Source organism: Hevea brasiliensis, chromosome 15 (assembly GCF_030052815.1).
Source record: "Hevea brasiliensis isolate MT/VB/25A 57/8 chromosome 15, ASM3005281v1, whole genome shotgun sequence".
Taxonomy (NCBI): domain Eukaryota; kingdom Viridiplantae; phylum Streptophyta; class Magnoliopsida; order Malpighiales; family Euphorbiaceae; genus Hevea; species Hevea brasiliensis.
The window spans coordinates 76932908-76942765 of NC_079507.1; the positions used below are offsets into that span (position 1 = coordinate 76932908).

Consider the following 9858-nt stretch of genomic DNA (forward strand, 5'->3'; position numbering starts at 1 on the left):
TAGTCAGATGTGATGGTTTAGTCTCAAAAGTGAAGGAGTGGAAGCATGAAAAACACAAGTTTATATCATTGAATTCAAAAAATTTTCACCTAGGGTCACATGCATCATGCAAGATTCATTTTTATCTATTTGATTTCAATGATAAACAACATATTAAAACTCTTTTAATATGTTTTGGATCTAGATTTGCCATTTAAGATTTTAGAATTAATCAGATTAATTCATTAGAACCCTAGATTAGATCAAGAACAAGTGCACTAATATTTTGATGCACTGCAGTGTGTTTGACACCTTTGGGATGCGCCTTAGGACACCAGATGTTATCCCTCTAGCTTATCCATACCAAGATCACCTATGGTAGCCCTTGAACAACTTCTAAAGCTGTTTTTATGAATTAGAAAAATTAAATTTTGCCTTTTGAGAGATTACAGATATAAACAGGACACTAGAAACAATTTCTAGTATTTTTAATTCAAGAGATTGTTTGCTAATCTCATTGAATTGATGAGAGATGAAGAAGAAGAGAAAGGAGAGCAGCCAAGGGTGGCGGCACAAAGAGATGAATGGCAGCTTGTGTATTTTGTTCTTTCATCCTTACACTTATATAGTTAGGTCACCAATTAAAACCCTTGCCACATGTCACCATCTGATTGGCTCTAGGTTTAATTGACCCAATCACATTGTGCCAAGTGTCAAACCTATATTTAATCTTGACTTTGATCATCTTACATGATTAAAAGACATATGAAAAGCTTATGTGTGGTGCCATGCGTCACCATCTCATGATGTCACATGTCACCCTGTGAAATAACCAAAATACCCCTGTATCTTAATTTTGAGTTCTCAACCCAAAATAATTATTTCTCTTCTTCTAATCAATTTATATCAAATATAAATTAATTAATTAATCTCTATTAATTAATTTCTCATTAATTAAATTCATATTTAAACACTTTAAATATAAATTTAACTTATACTATACATCCAATAACCTAGATTTGGTTTCAAGCCATGCTAGTGACTTTGCAATCTAATTGCAAACCAAACCTATTTATTAATCAATTATACTCTTTAATTAATTAATTAAATCATAATTAATTTGGTGATTACTTGTGTATGTGTGTGACTTACTAGGCTCATCACTAATTGGCAATGAGACATGATATCAACTCTTAATATCATCAGAACTCTTTCTTATCATAAATGATTTCTCTAAATTATTTTATGCACCTCATAGACCATGGTTAACACCTAACATAGCATGCCATAGCCATCCAATTAGTAATAAGGTTTACCTTAAAGGAACCTATAATCATATGTTACCATGCACTAGAATCTCTCTGTTCCAAAATCTCAATTTGAGCTGGAGTCATAGTTTATGTCAAACCCTATTTGTTATGAATATTATATTCTCTTTTAATTCCAATTCTTGATTAAAAAGATTTTCTCATCAGAAACTTTTTTCTGATTAAATCTATCTGTCCTGGCCAGGAAATTGAAACATCAAGAACAATTAAATGAACATAGGATTTTATCCCTATTTACTTAGAGGAACAGATTCCATCTTGATCAACACCTACCTCCATATATAACTAGTAGGATCCAACACATGCCCATATACCCATATATAGTACAAGTATGAAAGCAGTATCAAACTCAAACCACCTATATACAAGATAACTGTGCTATCTAAGGTCTAAAGATTATATGCACTAATATAATTTATGACAATACATTGACAAGAGTAAACTCCATGTGCTTGTCATAAATGTTACTGGTTCGGCCTACTTATCATGTATAAGTACCTATCATGTTTGTTATATGGCATGAGACTCACCATTCCATCTTATTTACATCTCATATAAATAACTTGGGAACAAACATGATTACAATCTTTCTGAATAAGTCATGTCCTTATTGTGAAGTGTCCTCGATTGTGAACCAATTTATGATACTTTGTGCTAGAAATACTATCACTCATATTCTTAACAACTTAAGAATAAAATTTCTAACAAAATATCAATGGACCTTTTCTATTACACATAAATATATTATGTAAACGAAAAAGTAAAAATGCCTTTTATTAATAAAAAATGTACAAGATACATACTAAATGATATGCTCTAAGGCATACTACTAATAATCTCCCACTAGCACTAGAGCCATTCATTACAATACCTTAGACTCATCTTCTCAAGATGTCGGTCTAACTGTGCTTGTGACAAAGGCTTAGTGAATGGATCAGCTGGATTTTCAACTGATGCTATTTTCTGCATGGCTACATCGCCTTGCCCAACTATATCTCTGATAATGTGGTAGCGCCTTTCTATGTGTTTGGATTTCTGGTAAGACCGGGGTTCTTTATATCCAAATAGCTTCTTTTGTAGCATATGATGCAGCAATATACTTGGCCTCTGTAGTGGAATCTACAGTCGTGCTCTGTTTGGAACTCTTCCAACTGACTGCGCCTCCATTACGAATGAACACATACCCAGATGTAGACTTTCTATTATCGATATTTGATTAGAAATCAGAATCAGTATAACCATCCAATTGCAAGTCTCCACCTCCATATATCAAGAATAAATTCTTAGTTCTTCTCAAGTACTTAAGGATATTCTTGATAGCTATCCAGTGTTCTAAACCTGGATTGGATTGATACCTGCTAGTCAAACTAACAACATATGCGATATCCGGCTTAGTACACAACATTGCATACATCAAACTTCCAATAGCCGAAGCATATGGAATCCTGGCCATTTTATCTCTTTCTTCAGGTGTCTTTGGAGACATCTCTTTAGAAAGGTGAATACCATGTCTCACTGGTAACAATCCTCTCTTGGAATCAAACATGTTAAACCTCTTTAACACCTTTTCCAAGTATAGGCTTTGGGATAAACTAACTATTCTTTTCGCTCTATCTCTATAGATGTGAATCCTAAAAATATAGGTTGCCTCCTCTAAGTCTTTCATGGAGAATGTATTTGACAATCATAACTTTACAGTTGTCAACATACCTGTGTCATTACCCATTAACAGAATATCATCCACATATAAAACAAGGAAAATAATAGCACTGTCACTAACCTTCTTATATACACATGGCTCATCCTCATTTTTGATAAAACCAAATGACTTAATGGCTTCATCAAAACGGATGTTCCAACTCCTCGAAGATTGTTTTAACCCATAAATAGATCGCTTTAGCTTACGCACTTTGGAACCATCTTGGGATTCATATTATGCAGCTATTGCTTATAGAATTGTAATTGATTAAGCATGGAAACAGGCGAGAAAGTCTAATCATAGTCGATTCCTTGCTTTTGGCGAAACCCTTTCGCTACTAGCCTTGCCTTATAGGTCTCTACCTTTCCATCAGAACCAATTTTCTTCTTGAAAACTTATTTATTCCCTATAGGTACTGTAACATCCTCCCGGTAGCAATTCCGCACAGTCTATTGTTCCGGTGACCGGTGTTGGTCCGGACAGCTAGAATGTCCGGAAAAATATTCAAATCAAAGTGAGGGACCATAATTAACTCAAATATTAATGAGAAAAATTTAGTAAAAAATTTAGAAATAAAATACAACCAAGCAAAACGAGCCGGTGCCCAAGCGATGGGTAACCGGAGGGAAGTTGCGGTTCTCGCAACGAGGAGCCCTAGACCCAGGGGAAAAATTATAAAATAATTTTTGGGACTCCAGAGAAGGGTCATTGAGGTTCCTATGGCATTAGAATGCCAAGAAAATATTTAGAAAAATTTTTCAATCGGTACAGCAAATTTTGACCCGTTAAGCCAAACGGAGGGCATTTTGGTCATTTCGCCTTCAGAGGTGATTTTGGCCGACTTGTCCAGTTAAGTAAATAATTATTATGACTCAAAATATGAATAAACATTAATAGAAATTAAATTAAAAATGAGTAGTGGAGGAAAGAAAAGAAAATGAAGAAAAAGGCTTAATAATGACATAAGGTGATGTCATTAAAAAGCCACCACCAATCACCATTAAGCTACCATTTGACTAAACCATTAAAAGACATAAAATGAAGACCAAATGGACCAAAAACCAGCAGCCAAAAACGTAGAGAGAGGAAGGAGAGGGTTTCCACCATAGCCACCTCCATGAAAGCTCTTTCAAGCTTTAAATTCCATGCTTCCTCACCCTAAAACCCATAAGTCCCTTCATCAAAAATTAATCCTACACCTTAAACAAGCTCTTGGCAGCCAAGAAGAAGAAGGAAGTGAAGTTCTCTCAAGCTTGAATTGGCATACAACAAGGTTAGTGCTCTATATACTTAAAACTCTTTCATTTCATAAATAGCAACTTGAATTTAGTGAGAAAATGTAAATTAAATGAACAAAAATTCTTGTGAAGGTGTACATGAATTTCGGCTGCCCTAATTATGGAATAGGAGGGAGTTTTTTTATGAGTTTGAAGTGAATTAGAGTTATGTTGGAAGTTTGTAAATACAAGAACAATGATTAAAAAGCTAACTAAGACATATTGTATAAAAACATGAATTTGAGTTAGGGTTTTGTGAGAAAAATGTAACTTGGTTTAGGAAATTATAAGAGAGCATTTTAATGGTCAATTGGTGACCATTTTAGGTATTTTGACCAACAAATGGACTGAAGAACAAGGTTGCAAAGAGGGGTTGCAGGCTGCCCTAGGACAGCAGCATAGGGACTGAAAATTCAGTCCCTTTGCACTGCCATAACTTGGGCTGTACTAGTCCAATTGGTGTTTGGCCAATTGGACATGAAACTAGGCTTATAATGGCACATTTTTGCTGAAGAAACCATGCCCAAAAGACCAAAGCAAGAGGACCAAAACTTGGCCCCAATCCGGATACCCTGAAACTGCCTCTGCAGAATTGACCAAATGAACAGTAACTGTTCATTTGGCCATAACTCACTGTAGATTTGGTCAATTGGCCTGAAATTTTTACAGCAACAAGTTAAGACATAGATAAACAACTTTAATGAAGGAATCTACCCCAAATTATGGCCAGAACCCATTCAACCAAGTGACTCAAGTTACTGTTCATGCACTGTAGATATGGTAAATTTCTGTAGAATGCATATTCGGACAGCTTGGGTTTTTGAGCCATATCTGGAGCTACAAAACTCCAAATGGAGTGATTAAAAAAAGGAAATTTAACTAGACAAAATAAGGAACAACTTTCATGTTTTACATTTCTTCAAATTCCAACAGTAACAGTGTCCAATGGAACAGTGAAATTGACTCACCAAAACTGAAAAATCTGCTCCTTTGGTTTAATGCTTGGAAATGGTATTAACACTTAATGCCAACAAGTTTTAAACACCAAATGTGGTATGTTGGGAGTGCCAATGTACACATTTTTATTCTAAAAGTCAACATTTTTGTTGACCAATGAGGTGAATAGTGACACCAAAACAAAAAATTGGCAATTTTGCCAAAATGACCTAAACTTTGAGAAAGTGACCAAAACCAACAAGTTTTGAATACAACATGTGATATGTTGGGAGTACTAAAACCAATGTACCTATTGTTTATGCAAAAGTCAACATTTTAGTTGACTAATGAAATGAATAGTGACATGAAAACTTAAAATTCAAAAATTGTGAAACTTAAAAATGCAAAATGCCCTAGTAGGCCTAATGTGATTGGTTTTGGATAGTTTGGCATGCCAATAGGGTATTGTTTTAGCAGTACTGCGAAAGGAAAGGCTTTATGCCTGTATTCATGGCTTTATGCTCGTATCCATGGCTTTTATGCCCGTATTCATGGCTTTTATGTCGATTATGTGATATCATGGCTTTTTAGCCATACTGACTGCATACATGGTTGACGTTCTGCGTCCCATGGTATGACGGCCCGAGAACGCGGTGTCGGTGCCAACGACCCGTTATCGATCCGATCGTTCAGTATAGGTTACTTGGGCATGGAAAAGTATAACTGTAAATGAACTGATTGTTAAAGAAAATACGAAAATTAAATATCAGGAATGATTACGATAGAATACAAAGAAACTCAAGATCATGAAGAAAATAATTAACAAAATGCATGAAGAAGTTAATATCATAAAACGTAATTAGCCCTCGACTAAACACTAAGTTGGTAATTATTCAGTTCTTATGAACACAATGGCTAAGAAATTATGATTTTTATATTGCATATTATTTCTTTCTATTTTATTATTTGCACCACTAAGCTTTATGCTTAGTTTGCAACGCGTAGGTACTGAAGATTGGACAGAGGGCCCAGTGGACCACAGATTCGGTAAGGCAGCTCACAGTTCTGCATAGTGTCTGTGTCACCTCACTGTCTACAGTGCATTGGTAGGACGCTAGATGTCATTTTGGTATTTTGTAATTGATTTTGATTTTCTCATATGTATTTGAAACTTATGTAATGTATTTTGATATTCATGTAAATAATGAAAAGTGTGGTTGTAAATGGAAAAGTGAATGTTTATCTATGATATATGCATGGTATCATATGAGATGGATGAATGAGAACTGAGATTGAACATTGTTGAGAATTTGATAAATGGAGTTGAGATGATGGAAAATGAATATAGGAAGTGTTTTTTTTACAGGTTCCGAAGAACTGTTTTCTCCATTTTTAGCCGGTATTCTGCCGGATTTTCTTTAAAATTCTCGGAACCTCAAATAAATTATAATTTCGATAAATGGCTTAAATAAATTATATTTCACAAGTTATATTCAAAAGGAAGAATAAAAATGAATTAAGATAAAATAGAGTGCTCGGCACACTGAATGGCATAACTTGCTCGACTACACTGTAGTCGGGTAAGGGGTGTCACAGGTACAATACCTTTGGATGGGTTAACAAGATCCCAAACTTGATTCTTATACATGGAATCAATCTCGGATTTCATAGCATCAATTCATTTTAAAGAGTCTATATCTGAAATAGTTTCTTCATAAGTTCAGACTCTTGTGGTCTGTGTATATGTAGCATTTTTCTCTACATAAGTAGTGCCTCCATATCTTTAATGCGAAGATGATGCATACATTTTGCATAATCATTTAGGTTTAATTTCATAACCATTTTTATTTGATTATTAGTCATTTTTAGCTAATTTTATTAGTTAATTAGTTAGTTTTTCATAATTGTCGATTTTGGATTAATTTGTAATTTTTACTTTGTTTTGTAGGAAAAATGGTGTTTTTGAAGGACTAAAGAGAATTTTGCCATTGAGGAGTGTCTTCTACAGCAAAAAGATGTCAAAAACAAGTTTTCAAGCTGAAATATGCATTGACCAAACTGTGCATAACTTGCCGCATAAGCTATGCAGATCTGCATAAGGAGAAAGATCACTGTTCCAGAACCAGCCGAAATGTGCATAAGGAGACTGCATAGCTTATGCACATTCTCGCCTCCCTTATGCACATTCACGAAATTGTGCATAACCTATGCACCAAGTCATGCAGCTTCGCATAAGTGACCCAGAACCGGAAATCGCATAAGGGACTGCATAACTTATGCAGTCCACTTATGCAGTCCCATGAAGAGTTCATTAATGAGCTGGCAGGAGATTCCCTCAAATAATTCCTCCTAGAACATACCATTTTAGGGCTCCATGTCAGAAAAATGCTATAAATAGTCCCATTTTCTCATTTTAGGGGGGAGGCAAGGAGAAAAGAAGAAGAGGAGAAGAGAGGCAGAATTTGAGGAGTCATTTTCACCTTCCACACCATTTTTAACCAAGATTTGCAGATTTCTTCCTTCCTTTACATTTTTCTACATTTCTAGTGTTTAATTTCTTACTTCTTAGCTTAGATTAAAGCTTTATTTCCATTTAAACTCATCATATCTTGTAAGCATTATGGATAGTGAGTAGTTTACTTTTGATTCTGGAGTAAGGGATGTAATATTTTAGTTATTTTTGTGGATTTGAACTGGGTTAGTCCCAATTTAATGAATTTATGAGGTTTAATCCATTTCTTGTGTGCTTATTCACATGCTTAATGAAGGGCCCCATTAAGTTATGTTCTTAATCCTTGGTTGAAGCGCCGAAAGAAGAAAACCAAGTGATAGTTAATCAAGAAATTAGACTTAATTAACTTAGATCTAGAAATAGACTAAGGGTTAAGAGGGTTTTAATAGATTGATTAAAGAACCTAATGGGTCTTGGTTAATTTTAACTCCACGAAAGTAGGATTAAGTTAATTAAGGCACTCTTTGTCTCACTCGAAAGAGTTTTCAAAGGATTTTAGAATTAATCTCCTTTAAACCCATAAATTTCATGGATTGGGCTAGCTAGGGAAAATCCCAAAATAGCTTGAATATGAAATCCCGAACTCCGGAATCGCCTTTTTATCATTGTTAATTTCTAATCGAATTTAATTACTTGCCATTTTGAATATTGCCATATTTGAACTTGCTTATTTCAATTTGATGCAAATCTTAGTTTAATTAATACATTGTTGAATAGAATATTAAATTTGCACATTTAGATTTCATACTCCATTACCCATTAATTCATTATTTTAATTTCATAAATACTTCAATTTAGTCAACTTTTATATCAAAAATTCAATCATTAACACAACTCCTCGTGTGATCGATATTTTTCTATACAACTTGTACGACCCGTGCACTTGCGGTTGGGACGCATCAAGTTTTTGGCGCCGTTGCCGGGGAGTTGTTTGTTTAAGATTGAATTCTTGATCATTTTAGTTGTTTTTAGTTTTATCTTTGTTATCTTTTCATTTTGTGTTTGTTTATTCTTTTTCAGGTACTTTAATCTTTTATGAGAAGAGCTAGAAGCTCAAGTGACACAACCTTACTGTTCAATCCTGAAATTGAGAAATTTTGTAAGGCCAACAAGAAAGAAACCAGAAAAAGGAAAGAAGCTTCGAGAGAAACTGAATTAGAAGCAGACATGGCTGATGAAAGAATTAGAATTGGTGTTGGTAATGCTGGAAATGGTCAAAATAATGAAAATGCAGCCCATGGTGAAGAGGTAGTAAATGCTAATCTGCCTAGGGGAAGTATGATGGATCATGCTTTTCCTCGTTTTGATGACTTGAGAGAGAGCATAGCAAGACCAAGAATTGATGTAAATAGTTACAAGATGGATTTTGGAGTCCTTCAAATGATTCAGAATTCTCAATTTGGGGGTCATCCTTCTGAAAATCCACACACACATCTGAAGAAGTTTGCTATGATTTGTGACATGCAAAAACAACCTGGAGTATCTGATGATGCAGCAAGGCTAAAATTGTTTCCATTCTCTTTGAAAGATAGAGCATTGGATTGGCTTGATTCTTTACCTCACAACTCAATTACAAATTGGGAGCAGCTCACTGATGTATTTCTTGCCCAATACTTTCCACCTGGAAAAACTCAAGAGTTGAGGAATCAAATGATTGCTTTTAGACCAAGAGAAGATGAGACTCTTTATGAGTCATGGATGAGATGGAAGGAGTTGGAGAGACAATGTCCACATCATGCCATTCCTAAATGGATGATAAACCAGAATTTTTACACAAATGTCACTCCTGCTATCAGAGGAATCATTGATGCTCAAGCGGAGGAATTCATCATTAAGCATGAAGATGAAGCTTATGAGTTATTAGAGAAAATAGCAAAGAAACAGTCATCTATGGAGTAGTCCAAGAGGGTCAACTCCAACTCAAAAAGGCAAGTTCTTTGTAATGTATGAGCTTGATCCATTCAACATGATCAATGCCAAATTTGATGCACTCACTAATGTCCTTGCTAAGAAAATGGAGGATTTAAGTATGCTAGTCAGTTCATCATCATGCTCTGGAAGTTCTCAACAAGTTACTTATGCAGAAGGAACAATGAGCTGTGGAGTAGATTATCCTTCATATGCTTG

At 34.8% G+C, this 9858-nt stretch overlaps 1 non-coding gene across 1 annotated transcript; it reads right to left on the minus strand.

Annotated features, from left to right (window-relative positions):
• Positions 1-9365: 9365 nt before the first annotated feature.
• On the minus strand, positions 9366-9473 carry LOC131174288 (small nucleolar RNA R71). The gene has a single exon (XR_009144536.1). It is a non-coding gene; the product is annotated as a small nucleolar RNA R71 (small nucleolar RNA).
• Positions 9474-9858: the final 385 nt, after the last annotated feature.